The following is a 12,989-nucleotide window of genomic DNA, read 5'->3' on the forward strand; positions in this document are numbered from 1 at the left end:
AAAGTTTTATTATTTTACTTATGTTTTGGAGAAAAATAGTTGACACAAAGTTGACACTTGAGGTAAATTCTGCTTTTGAGGAAAACCTTGGAATGAAAAGTTAGAGTCTTTCAAAAACTTAATAACAGTACGCAATAATGAAGGTCAGATTAAAATTTAACAGACAGCTCCCCACTTTTACCCACAAAACCCAGTGAGACTCAATGACTGATTCAAGATTCCTGAGTCAGTTAATTCTAATACAATTACCAACACCAATACCAAAGTTAGTGCAAAAACAAGTTTATTACTATTATTATTAATAACACAACAACATACAAAATCCATAAAAATATCACAAAATTAGTGTGATTTCAACAAAAGGAATTATTTTAGGCATCAGGCTGTATTGACTGAGGTGGACAAAGTTGAATGAGAAAGAGATCAGACCATCTGCTGCCAAGCTTAGTTTTCTGAGGTGAATTATGATATGTGAGCTTTGCAGATTAACAAAGTTATTGATGAGCTATACGGCTAAAGAAAATCTTTAGGACATTAAAGACATTTGATTGCGCATTTTAAAGAATTTTGACATCCTGTAGAAACCATAATTCCAATTAAGTGAACTGTATGTTTATTTATTTTTTGTATAATGTCATTTTACCTCAATAAATCTCAATAAAAACATGTCAGGGAAAAAAACAAGGCCATTGATCAATATTTATTTGTTTCCAAAAGTAGTACTTGGTTAAATTCACTGTTTACTCTTTTATTTAGTAACATTATTTAGTTTGTGCCCTTAAAATATGACACTCAGCTGCCCTAAAATGTACATACATTTGTTTGTTGTGTTCAACTTAAATGTCACACAAAATCTTTTCACAGCAGTTGTCATTTTCTCTTGCAGATGTCAAGCTGTGCCTGATGTAAATGTAAAAGTGGAACTGAACTTTTCCATTTTGAGATAAAAGAAAAATGGTTAATGATTTCTTATAGCTCTGCATGCACTGTTTACACGGTCCCCCAGTGACCCAACACCCTCCACCAGATATCAGTGAACCTGCAAAAAGTGTAAACAAACTATGGGAAAAAGCCATGAAAATAACTTGTAGCTGACTGTGTGAAGTGTATAATTGGATTTCTTTGCTACATCACGTTAAGAGGGTTTTACTTACGGTTTAGCCAATTAAAAGGTTTTCTGGGTACTTTTATCATGCCATCCTGAGTTTAGCTTCTCAGTAGATCCTGTACCACTTTCACAACAAAGCGGAGAGGATATGGTCTGCACAAGTTTCCTATTGTTTTTAATTGACAGGGAAGCTCTGCTAAAAGGAACATGTGAAGAAAATGGAAGCTGACAACTGCACTGAATACATCAACACCTGTACCTCCAGGAAAGGAAATCCTATGTACATAAATCCCAGCATAATCTTATCTGACATAATCACAAGAGATATACACAATATGAGACTGTCAGCTTTTGTTAGGCCCTTCTGTTTGTTTTTATTGGACGTAAAATGCTGTGCCTATATGATGAATAGGGTATAATAAGGGGTAATGTAGATGTGGATTTGTCCTCTGCATTTGACCAGTCCTTCAAGTCCTTGCTGAGGCAACACATAGACTGTGTAAAGAAATGGACTAAGGAGGTGTGACGTCACTCGTCGTGTTTGGTTCCAGTCAAATGAAGCTCACAAGGCTAGCAGTTATAAGTGAATTTGGAGGAGAGTTCCAGAATAGGAATTGGAATTTATTTCTGGAAAAAATTGTGCAATAAAAATGCCAGGAGCAGGTAGAGTGAGTTAATATGAACATTTTAACATCGAAATGACAAAAATGACAAGGCTCACTGCATCAGTCAGAGGGAGGTGTGACAGTTTCTGAATGTTAAGCCAATTGGACAGAATCGATGGCGCCGGAAGCACCCCCATGAACACTTCCTATTTGGAACACAGCGGCTAGTGCATTAGTTATGTCCATTTATATATATAGTCTATAGCCAAACATATCAGTATCAACCATACTCACGATATGAATGCATGTTTTTCAAAATATACTTTTGAGCAATACCATAATGAAATGAACACCATACTGTGGAATATTCCAGTTAAAGCAATAACATGGATGATTCTCCATGGAAACAAGCAGACCCTCCCACTGAAAAGTTAGTTTAGGGTGACCAGAATTTAAAAGTAAATGTGTTGGAAATTTATGTTGTGGAAAGATTTCTCTCAATCTGTCTTTGAATAAATGAATGTGATTTCTACATGAGACCAGACCAGTCATTAACATGTGTAAAGGCTCCGCAGACACAAGTATCCCCAATCAGGAAGCCCTTTGTTGTACTAGTTGTCCTCAAACCTGTATGTTAAGATGATTAGCAAGTCTGTGAGACAAGTGTCACTCTGCTTTGATATGTATGTAACTTTCTGTAAAAATAGTCAGTGGGACATACTGTTGGGAAGAGGAGGATGTTTGTGTCTGGCCAGGTCAAGCCTAGGGCTTGTCCTTATCTGCTGTAACAAGAATAAACCTTGGTCTGTATTCCAAAAACTCATCTGGCTTCGCAAATGGATTAATTATTTATCATCAAGAGATATATAATTTTTTCTTTCCACGACATAAAAAACAGGGAGATCCCTGTTTTTTTTTTTTTATTTTTTTTTTTTTTTTTTGGTGTTTGGTAATAATAAAATTGTGAAACGAGTGCATAAGTTAAGGAAAATTGTTATGCAGAGACCATTTATGATTAACGTGAGCCAGTAAAGACACATTTTCTTTGTGTTTTGGTCAATTTTAAGCAACTTTTCTGTATTTTACCTAAACAGATGACAATGTATGCCTCTCCGTACTGTTAATAATAATAGGGAGACCTTTCTTGTATAAAACTGGGACAACTCAATGGTTTGGATAAATCTGCTGGGACAGGGGACACAGGGCTCAAAACTGGGACTGTCTCTGGTAAATAGGAACGTCTGGTCAACCTAAGTTAGTTAAACCTTTAAAACAACTTGAAGGCTAACTGAAAAAGGAAACATTATTAGCAATACACTATAGCAGTGCATCGATTTTCATAGTCATTCCCAAGAGCATTTTCCATGAATCAAATCCTGTCAGAAAGTGTGCCAGCTCCCATGGCCGTCATTGGGAGAACAGTGAGCTAGCATCTTTTTATTAAGTACTAGCCCTTCCCTTTTACCACCCCTCGGAGGAGCAGGATGTTTCTCGCCACAGGAAGCTCCGGACGGGCTAGTCACGGCCCACGACTTATTCCTGTCCACAATCAAAGGCGGACAGCTGGCACCCCGCAGAAGGATGCTGTGTCATCCTCAACCAGCACCCAATTAGTGTAAAAGCTGGGAGCACGGGCCTCGTTCACCTTGCAGTTTGTGACTTCAGGAGATCTGTTTTGAAACACTGCCAAAGAAGAACATGCAGATAGTGAGTCAGCTGGGGCTAGCCTTTGTGCATACTGATGTACAGACTGCAAGATTTGAAAAAAAAAAAAAAAAAAAACATATGATGGAGTAGGCGACTGTGCCATTAAAGATGCGACAGAAAAAGCAATCCTTTTAGAGACATCGGAAATGGACTGTCCCTTTCAATATATCGTCTTACAGGAATTCAAAGTATTGCAGTACAAAATGATTGCTTTTATATAATTTAAAATAACCACATCAAGACAAGGCAAGGCACCATTAGGATTATAGACCTGTTTGTGTATTTGCTATTATGTTTTAAAGTACAGCTGAGAATCACAGGGTGCCTTACGATTTGATACCCATGACTCTTAAAGTCATATGGCAATAATAACTGATATATTGCACATTTTTTGCGATATATATCACTCCTTTAAAACAAACCCATTTTTACAGTATTTCTTTGTTAAAGTCGTAAAAGCACATTCTGTTTAGGAAATGCACTTAATTTAGTAATCAAAACAGTGAATAGGCCAAATGTATTACAAAAATATATACACCATCTCTAAATAAGCAATAAAACTGTAGTGTTGACACAATATATTTTTGTGAAATACAACAATACTATGCTCTTTGGGACATTTAATTTATTACAGCATGCCCCATAATGGATAAACCAACTTGATTTATTGGTAAAGTGAAGGACAACTTGAAAACACTGGTTGAATATTAATGGAAATAAACCTATTGGTCTGAATTGTTAAGAATGGATGATTTATTCACACAATGCAATTCTGTCTGGATGTGGATAAAATGAAACCTTATGCTTGAACATGCTCTAATGCAGATTAAGTAGTTAAAAGTAGCTTATTTCTCTCTAAATACATTGATTATAAGCAGTGTACACACAAATGTAGCTCATTCTCAAGGCTTAGAGAAATGCTTGGTGACTCCTAATCCCCTGCTTGTGGCTCTCTGTGGCTCTGTTAAATCTTATACTCCTCTACTACGCCCAGTGTTTTCCAGTTTCACAAAGCTCTGTTCCACTTAATTAGCCCAGAAATTGTATTATTGCAGTGACATGCCCAAACGGAGACTTAACACATATTAACACATCTGCAGCAGCTGGAGGTTCCACTTTGTGTTTGTGGGAGAGTATTGGTGTGACAGAGTTATACCTCAAAAGCCTTTTCCCCCATCGGCTGTAAATGACTGGGGCTTATAATGCGCGGTCTTTAGTGAACTACGTGTGCTGTGTGTGGCAGTCGAATGGCACTCTCAGCTGTAATTGTGCATCGTGTTTCCCTGCAGGCTTCTCTAAACTGGGGTAATGCACTGCCAAAAAAGGGCTGGTGCAACAGAAATGTACAAAGCAGTCAAAAATAGATAGTGGGTTTGTGTCTATGAGACTAGAAGTCAATATGCTCTGCTGCCACCTCACTTGAATCTTCTCACTGTATATGAGCAGTGGTTCTAGTCCGAGCTCTTCCTTTTTAAAGAGAGATCCTCTATTGGAAACTCAATTGGCTAATCATAAATTAGAGTGAATTTGCAAGAACACAAGAAAATGTTATGGTTAACATACAAAACATAATGTAATAGCAAAAGCAATGTCTTTTAACAACAAATCTGTCTCTGGACTTTTGCATTGATGACTTGAGACTGTCAGATGTAGCCGAGATTGATTCTGTTGAGCTACATAATTTAGAATCTAAAATTAAACTTTCATTGTGGTACATTTGTAGCAGAGGAGACCAAAGAGCTGGACAGACCAAGGACATCTTTTGAAGACTGTCAACAATTTCATTTACTATAACAAAAATTCCTTCTTGTTTGGATTTAAACAGTCATTGGCATTGAAAAGTTTAGTAAAGTTTGACAAGTGCATCCACAGCAATCAGGTATTACACTGAAGACTAACATTCAGCTTTCACTCACAAAACACAAACTAATGAAGACTTGTTTTCATCTTTGTTGGTTTAATTAGTCTGATAGCAAATTCTTTGATTTAATTAATTGGTACCTGAATAAACATTTGGTTTCACCAGCTTCATCAAAGGGTTTGGGCTAAAAAGAAATGTGTTCCAGGCCTGTTTATCTGTTTATCTTGTACAACACTTTAGTTTTCTGCTTAGAGAAATTATTGCTCTTTGGAAGATATCAGGAAACCTTTCAATTTAAATGGGCCCCAATTACATTTTCAGGTGTTTTAATCTGGCTACATCAGAAGCCTTTCCTGAATCACTCCTTTTCTGGGCTCCTGACATTCAATTTATTCTACTGTCTCCACCACAGAATAAAGATGATCTTTTTGTGTAATCTTCACATGTTGCTGTTCAGATAAGATCAACATCAGGCCCGGGGATGTGTGTGGTTAATAACAGTCCTGATCCAGCCTTCTGAACACACTCCGCAGTGACAGTTGACGGCGAGATGAGATGGAGTGGTAAAAGAAAAATTGTTTATGTGCACACAACACCTTTCTCCTAAGCTCTGTGACAAGCAGCCATAAATTAACATTGACTCTGGGCCTCTGCACCTCCACTGTGGGGAATTAGGGCTCTGATGTTTGCTGCAAAGAGTCACAAACACCCACACACATAATAACAGACACATTCACACACACACACAACTTGAACTTCAATAAACCTCATTGTGTCTGACGCACACCAAGGTCTGTCCCTGAGTAACTGTTTGGATTGGACTAGTACTTTAATTTCACAATAACACTTTTCTGAAAGTAGCTTTTCTGGTGAGGGTCTGCCATCTGCTTGACTCCACAGAGATGTTTTTGCATTGTCTGGAATGCTCTGCAATATGGAATTATCTCACTTGCAGGTGTTGTGTTATTTGTGGGATCACCAATTCGCAGATCTGACCTGTGACTTGGCCTGGTGGCATCACACACTTGTCTATAAGCAATGATATTTCTGTGAAGACAAGCTGTTTGCCGACCTTTACAAAAAGAAAAGTTACACATTTTTAGTATGCATTTTTTTCTACCCACCACTCCTTAGTACACAACAGTACTAATCTATGATATAATGCTGCCTGTAACCAATTTGTAAAATATATTGGCAATACATGCCCTCAAAGCTCAAAGACTTTGCCAAACTCTTGTCCTATTAGTTCAGTTTGGTGGTACTACTTTCCAACCCCATGCTGAACTGCTCACCACACTTAAATGTTACAGCCCCTGCTGCATGCTCTAATCACAAAATGGATTTCTTCGCAAAAATCAATTTTCTCACCAAGAGACAAGGAGTAGGTGAGCTGAGCAGCTTTCCAGTGGACTGCAGAGGTGAACTGAATTAATGCATCAGTTTAATTAAAGACCAACCTGTCACAGTGCATAAACATATGAATCAAAATGCATATTTAATATTTTTAATCAATATACTTCAGTTTACAGCAACTTGTACAACTTGCAAATGTAAATCAAAGTTAGATAAGTACAACTACAATTCTTCAAACCAGCTGATACAAGACATACTATAATAGCAAATACAACATCTCTTAACAACAAAATCTGCCTCTGGACTTTTCCATGGATGACTTGACAGTTCGTCAGACGTAGTGGTGAAGAAAGTGAAGTTTTCTGGAAATGTGACTCTCTTCCAAGTTTTGAACATGAGCCTCCTCAGTCTTCAGCTCCGCCCCTCTTTGTAGCTGTGTTTGGTGCTGTATGGTTTGGTACTTCAGACTGCCCACTGAAGGTTCAGTGGTAGAAATGCATTTTTTAATCTCTGAAGGATCATGCCGCTCCTCCATTGAGTTATACAGACCCTCCAGGAGATGTTCTTTCTTTAACTTTTTCTGCTGCTCTGTGATATCTAGATAAAAGTAAGAAGTACATTTTAATTAGCAAGAATAAAGAAGAGGAACATTTGATTCTTAACTAAATTAAACCAAAGATGCTTTTTGAGAATTAGACACTGAAATGGTTTGGACATGTGTAAAAGAAGTCTAATACAGTACATGTGAATGAAATGCTGAGGTTTGAGCTGTCTGGAGCGTAGGAGGATATTTATGTTTGTATTGAAAGAAGACCACCACTGGTTGGAGTAAAGGAAGAGGTAACAGAGAGCAGGGATTAATGAAACCGAATGATTTGTTGTAGTGATGCATGTAGGGACTCTCAAAGGAGGGTGCTGTTTTTAATGCAATACAAAACAGAAATTTGAATGCAGGACACAGGATTATTCAAACACACATCCACCAATCAAAAATGCCACTATAGGTAACCTGTTGATGAGGGAACACTGTAATACCATGGTTAAAATCTCATAAAAGTAAATTTGACATAATATGCCCCCATTAAAACATAAGCTCTTACTGCTGTTTGGTCATGGGGTCAATGATTGTGATTAATTGTTGAATCCTGATGTTGCTTCTCACAGTACTCATAACACTAAAAATGGATGTTCTGACATTTCTAGAAGAGAAATACCATTGGACAATACTCTACCTTGAAGGAATGGCTGAAGTGGTTTCAGGACTTGGGTGTTGAGAGTTGATTCGACAGTGTTCTTCTGCAGTTGCTCAATGATCCCGAAGAGCTCCTCTGCGATCTCAATGGCTTCCAATTTGTCAGCTTCAGTCTGGCTCCACAGACTTCTTTCTCTGTGGATTGTTTTGCTGATGTTTTCAAGTTTCTGTTTGGATTTGGAGAGTTCTTGGTAAATTGTCTCTATTTCATAAGTGTGTTTCGTCTTCACCATGTCCAGGCCTTTGCACAGTGCTTTCACAGAGCAGAGGACCATGCTGACGTCATTGTTTTCATAGGTCTTCTTCATCTGTTTAAATTCATGCTGTAGAGCTTGTCTCTGCTTGATTTCAGTTCTTAGTTGAAGTTTTAGAAATTCGTTCTGGACTCGGAGGACTTCATTTTCTTGAACCAGGTTGTGCAGCTCAGCTTCGTAGATTTCGTTCAGGTCAATACACAACATATGGCTCTTGGTGTAATCCATTGAGCATTGAAGATATTCAAAACTCTATGAAAGTGGAAACTGAAAGTTCTACCCTCCAACTTGATGGTGAACAACTTCTTATCTCAAATCTACTGAGAAATTATCAATGAAACATTAGACAATTTTAGTTGGTCTGGGAATCCATAGAGCCAGTAAAATCCTTATTACGAGCCCAAGCCTGGATCACTGAGAAGACTTTTGGTATTAGAAAAGAAATACCAAAAGAAAAGGTGGCATCTGAACGTTAGCAAATGTCTTGTAGCTGGTATTGGGTTCATCATATAAAACAGCTGTGGAAGTGGAAGTTTACCATAATTTAAAGCAGTAGTTCTTCAGTGAGTAGTTGCTTTAATATGAAGTGTTGATCTCGGTAAAGGTAATAGGCTGTTTCACTGTAGTTCCCACCAACAATAGACCAATAACATCCTGATACTCACACTCTCACACCCTGAGCCAAGCAATCACTCTAATCAAGGCTCAGCTAGATCAAGGCTACACTACTACTTCAAAAGAAATGCATGACTAGGCCACCGATTAAAGCGGGACAAAAAGAAACTTTTTTCACAACTAAACTGTGTAGATGTTTTAATAGCATTGCCTGCTGTTTTTAGTCAGCTTTTGAAAGTTTTAGGTAAATTTGAAGCTTTCTGCTTGCATGCTGCCTAGCGTGGTCACAGCAGATTTCAAGTGCTATGTGACATTGAACTGTCCTTATTCAAATCCAGATGTTTCTGGTTACAAACAACTTGCTGCAGGGGCAGAGTTTAAAGTGTGGATACCCTCCAGGCACTGTCCAGTTTTCCAACTCCACTTGAAAAGTGTTTGTAAGTGTTTACTCCCAGTTTAATGCATGTTCACTCACAATGATCGGTATGTATGCAGATGTTGTCTCAGGGTCATCACAAGAATGCAAAAACATGTTATTGTTTTGAAGATTATGCTGGAATATTAGCTAGCATGATAATTGTGCAATAACAACAAACAAGAAAATAGATTATCCTTTGTGCCACATGAAAATAAAGTCTCCATCTATAGAGCAGAATCTGCATGATTAATCAATCATGTTGCAAGTTTTGCGATTTTAATTAGCTTTTTCAATTAAAACTATAAAAGAGAAAGGATGCCCATTAATAAAATGTTAAAAAGTTGGGAGGTGAAATTGTGTCTTGAAAATGTGCTGCCTTTGCAATTATTAAACAAATATTTTGGTCTGAATTTGTGTTGTGTTTCTCTTGTAATGCAGTGTAGTAGACTTCTCCTGGTCATGAGGGACCATATAATCATGGCAGTGTATATTGAGACTGAAAGCAGTCACCAGGAGCGTGAGGAGGAAAGTTAATGGACAATAGAATGACAAACTCTGCTCAAGGGGGAATCATATTCTGCACCAAATCTAATGGAATTAGGACCCCTGACAAGATACATTAAAATAAGGCATATATGCAGTCTGTTTCAAATTGAACACAAAGTCTCTGTAGAGGTTAGTGAGCATTGTTAAGGTTTTCTAACAGATTCAAACGTTACAATAATAAATTTGAAATCTAAATCGGAGTGTGTGATGTGTGTATATAGTTTATAAGATGCTATGATCGCATTTCACCTCTGCTTAAAGGTTTAAATTCAGCCCTTAGTGTTTACACAGCAAGGAGTACACATTTTTTCTGTGATATAAAACATAGTGCATAAAAAATACAGATATAGTTTAGAGACTGAGAAAGGAATTTTCTAAGTCAAAGAGTGAGTGTCAATGGAATGACTAGAACACAGACATTACTGCTCATTTTTTACTTTATCTGTCTTTCTCAACTGTCCAATCACCTGCAGAAAAGAGCAGTTAAAAACTACAACATTATGCACTGAGACTCCTGAAACTCCTTTTCAGTATTTTTGGCCTTGTTACCATCTTACTTTTTACATTTTTACCAGTTGTGGCAGTGATATTTGAGGAATGAAGATTAATAATACCTGAGAGGTCTGATAGAGGATGAGTTTAGAACATTTTGATCTGGTCTCCCATGACAGATTTTCAGGTCAGAAACATGTAACATCACAGGATGAAGTGGTGACAAAGAGTGACATTTTCAGAGCACTTCCATCAATCAATACTGGCAGCAGGTTTCAAAAACAGTTTGCATTCAGATAAAATGGTTAAGTAGTTTTCCACAAAATCAATGCTTTAGTTTATTGCTTGAGTATCTTGGCCTTATAAATTCGTGATAAGTTTCTTTATTGACCCCTTGAGGCATAATTTCAAATCAATGACCTTTGGGGTTGGTGCACTATAGCACTCACTTACCACTGAGCAACTGAATCCCAATATGACACCATCACTAAAAGAACATATCCTTATTGCAATACTATTTTCATTGTCTTATTGCCAGGCTCTGTATCAAATTATGTTGGTATAATTTAAATAAATGGAGGCCCCTCTGTCAACATTTCTCAGGCGTCAGTGTGCACAATGCCAAATATGCAGAACTGTGTACTTTGTCTTCTGCCTTCTGCGAGAATAACTCCACTACAGGACATCCCTATCGCATATGCTTCATTCATTAAATTGCCCATTATACGCTATTTTCAGATCTATGTTATAATGTGGTTTCCTCATTACAAACATAACTGGAGTTGTTTTGTTTCATTCACACAAACCCTACATGTTTAGCCTGAGTTCTTCTCTAAAAATGAAAACACTTTGTTCCACCTCTTCATATACCTCCACTAGAATCATTTGGATAATTTCAGATCTGGAATTACCAATCTCTACTGAACAAAAAGTAAAAGGGTTAACTTGAAAACACTACATGACATCACAAGGTGGAAGAGAGCATTTTGAGCTTTGGAGATTTCTACAGACTAATAATGCAGCATTACTCAAACATGTGTGAAACAAAACACAGCCCCAGGTATGAATCAAGTTTGTATAATATATTATATTTAATAAACTGAGTTCATATGACCTGACAGCATTCTAGAAATCCTATAGTTTAAAACTGAGCTGGAGCTTTGCTGTAACTGTCAGGTTACAATGTTTGTTGACGTGTTTATGGTTCATATCTGTAATTTTCTGAGTGCTATATCATATGAAATAAAAACTGACACACTGAGGTCTTCTCTGTGAGTATGAACCAATGGAAGTGAAAATATTCTTTAACAGATTCAAAAAGCGGTGCCCTTATTCAACACCAAAGAAGTGATTACTGTCAGATGAAAGGACATGAAGTCATAAATTTTGAAAGTTTGTGTAGTCAATCTCTAACAAATAATAAGATTCAACATTTATGGATCTTAAGTTTGAACAAAAACAGCGAATCTCCCATAGAGGTATACAGATCTTGCCTTCCATCTGAAATTCTGACATAACCATATTCTAAAATGTCACCACAGCCTATTCTTCAAATGCATGTTTTGCCATCACTCAATGCTCACGGGGTTGTCATCTGCAATTTAATCCAAGCCAAAAGTCAACCAGAAAAACAACTTCACACTACATGACTGAGGAGTGTTCTCCACGTGTTTACAAAGGGATTTCTTTCCATGAACTTGACATGAACTTTTGCCCTGACGCCTATAGCTCATGCGCTGTCACTCCTCATCTTGTCTAATTGTTTTGATCACAGGCTTAAAGCTTTTTTTTTTCTTATTTCTTGCTAAACTCACTGCAAAGTTGAGCTGCCCTACTTAGCCTGCAGGGTGTTTCCGTGCCTGGTAGACATTGGCAGACACTTCACAGATTCTCTTAGCATAAACAGCATACCAGCACCATCACACACTCACACTTGCTTTGTACTATCATCATTTTATCATCGCAAACGCTGAGGCTAAATTTAAACTTAAGATAGACTTTTGTTGATCTAGAGATTCTGTGCATTGTCTTGTAATGTAAAGCATTATGTGTAAGGTTAACCGTGGCTTGGACTAATGGACAGTGCTCTCCCTTCCTCTGTTTATTCTCTGAGGCACTTCCTCTCTCGGCCTCTGAGGTGACAAGTGAAGATTGCATCAGATAAATGGCCCGCAGCTGAGAGAGGACAGTAACTACTAGAACAAGCTTTTTTCTTCACAGATATTTGCTCGTCTCTGTTAACTAAAAGAGGGTGGGGTGAATCCATGTTTCGAGGCTGTTCTCCATTTTGATTAATTTTAAGATATACATTTTGAGATTTGGATTTTTTTCTTTGAGATGTATAATGTGTTTGTTTGGATCATTTACTGTGAACTAAATGCTATATTTGACTTTTTGTAAATCTGTAATAGTATATAGATTTGGGGGAAAAGTCTAGTGGTGAAGAGGGAACATATATCCATGTACAAACAAAATACTTTTCAAACAGTTTTCCAAAAAGTTTTGAGTTAGTAAAATCCTAATCTCTGTCAAACAGTTATGTCATATAATTTTGTCATTCATGATTATGTTTGTCCATTACCTGGCAGTAGTTTGAAAATGTGCAAAAATAAGACTTATTTATTAATGAACAAAAATTAGACTTATTTATTGCATTATACATTGAAATAAAATGCATTACAATTTCTCAAATCTTGCATAACATACTTATGAATGTTTCTGTTTTGAGAGCAGGAAGTGTACATTTATTTAGGTTAAGGTTTTGACAATGGCCATGTG

This window comes from Boleophthalmus pectinirostris, unplaced genomic scaffold, assembly GCF_026225935.1.
Source record: "Boleophthalmus pectinirostris isolate CB_2022bp ecotype Guang Dong unplaced genomic scaffold, ASM2622593v1 HiC_scaffold_15, whole genome shotgun sequence".
Classification (NCBI taxonomy): domain Eukaryota; kingdom Metazoa; phylum Chordata; class Actinopteri; order Gobiiformes; family Gobiidae; genus Boleophthalmus; species Boleophthalmus pectinirostris.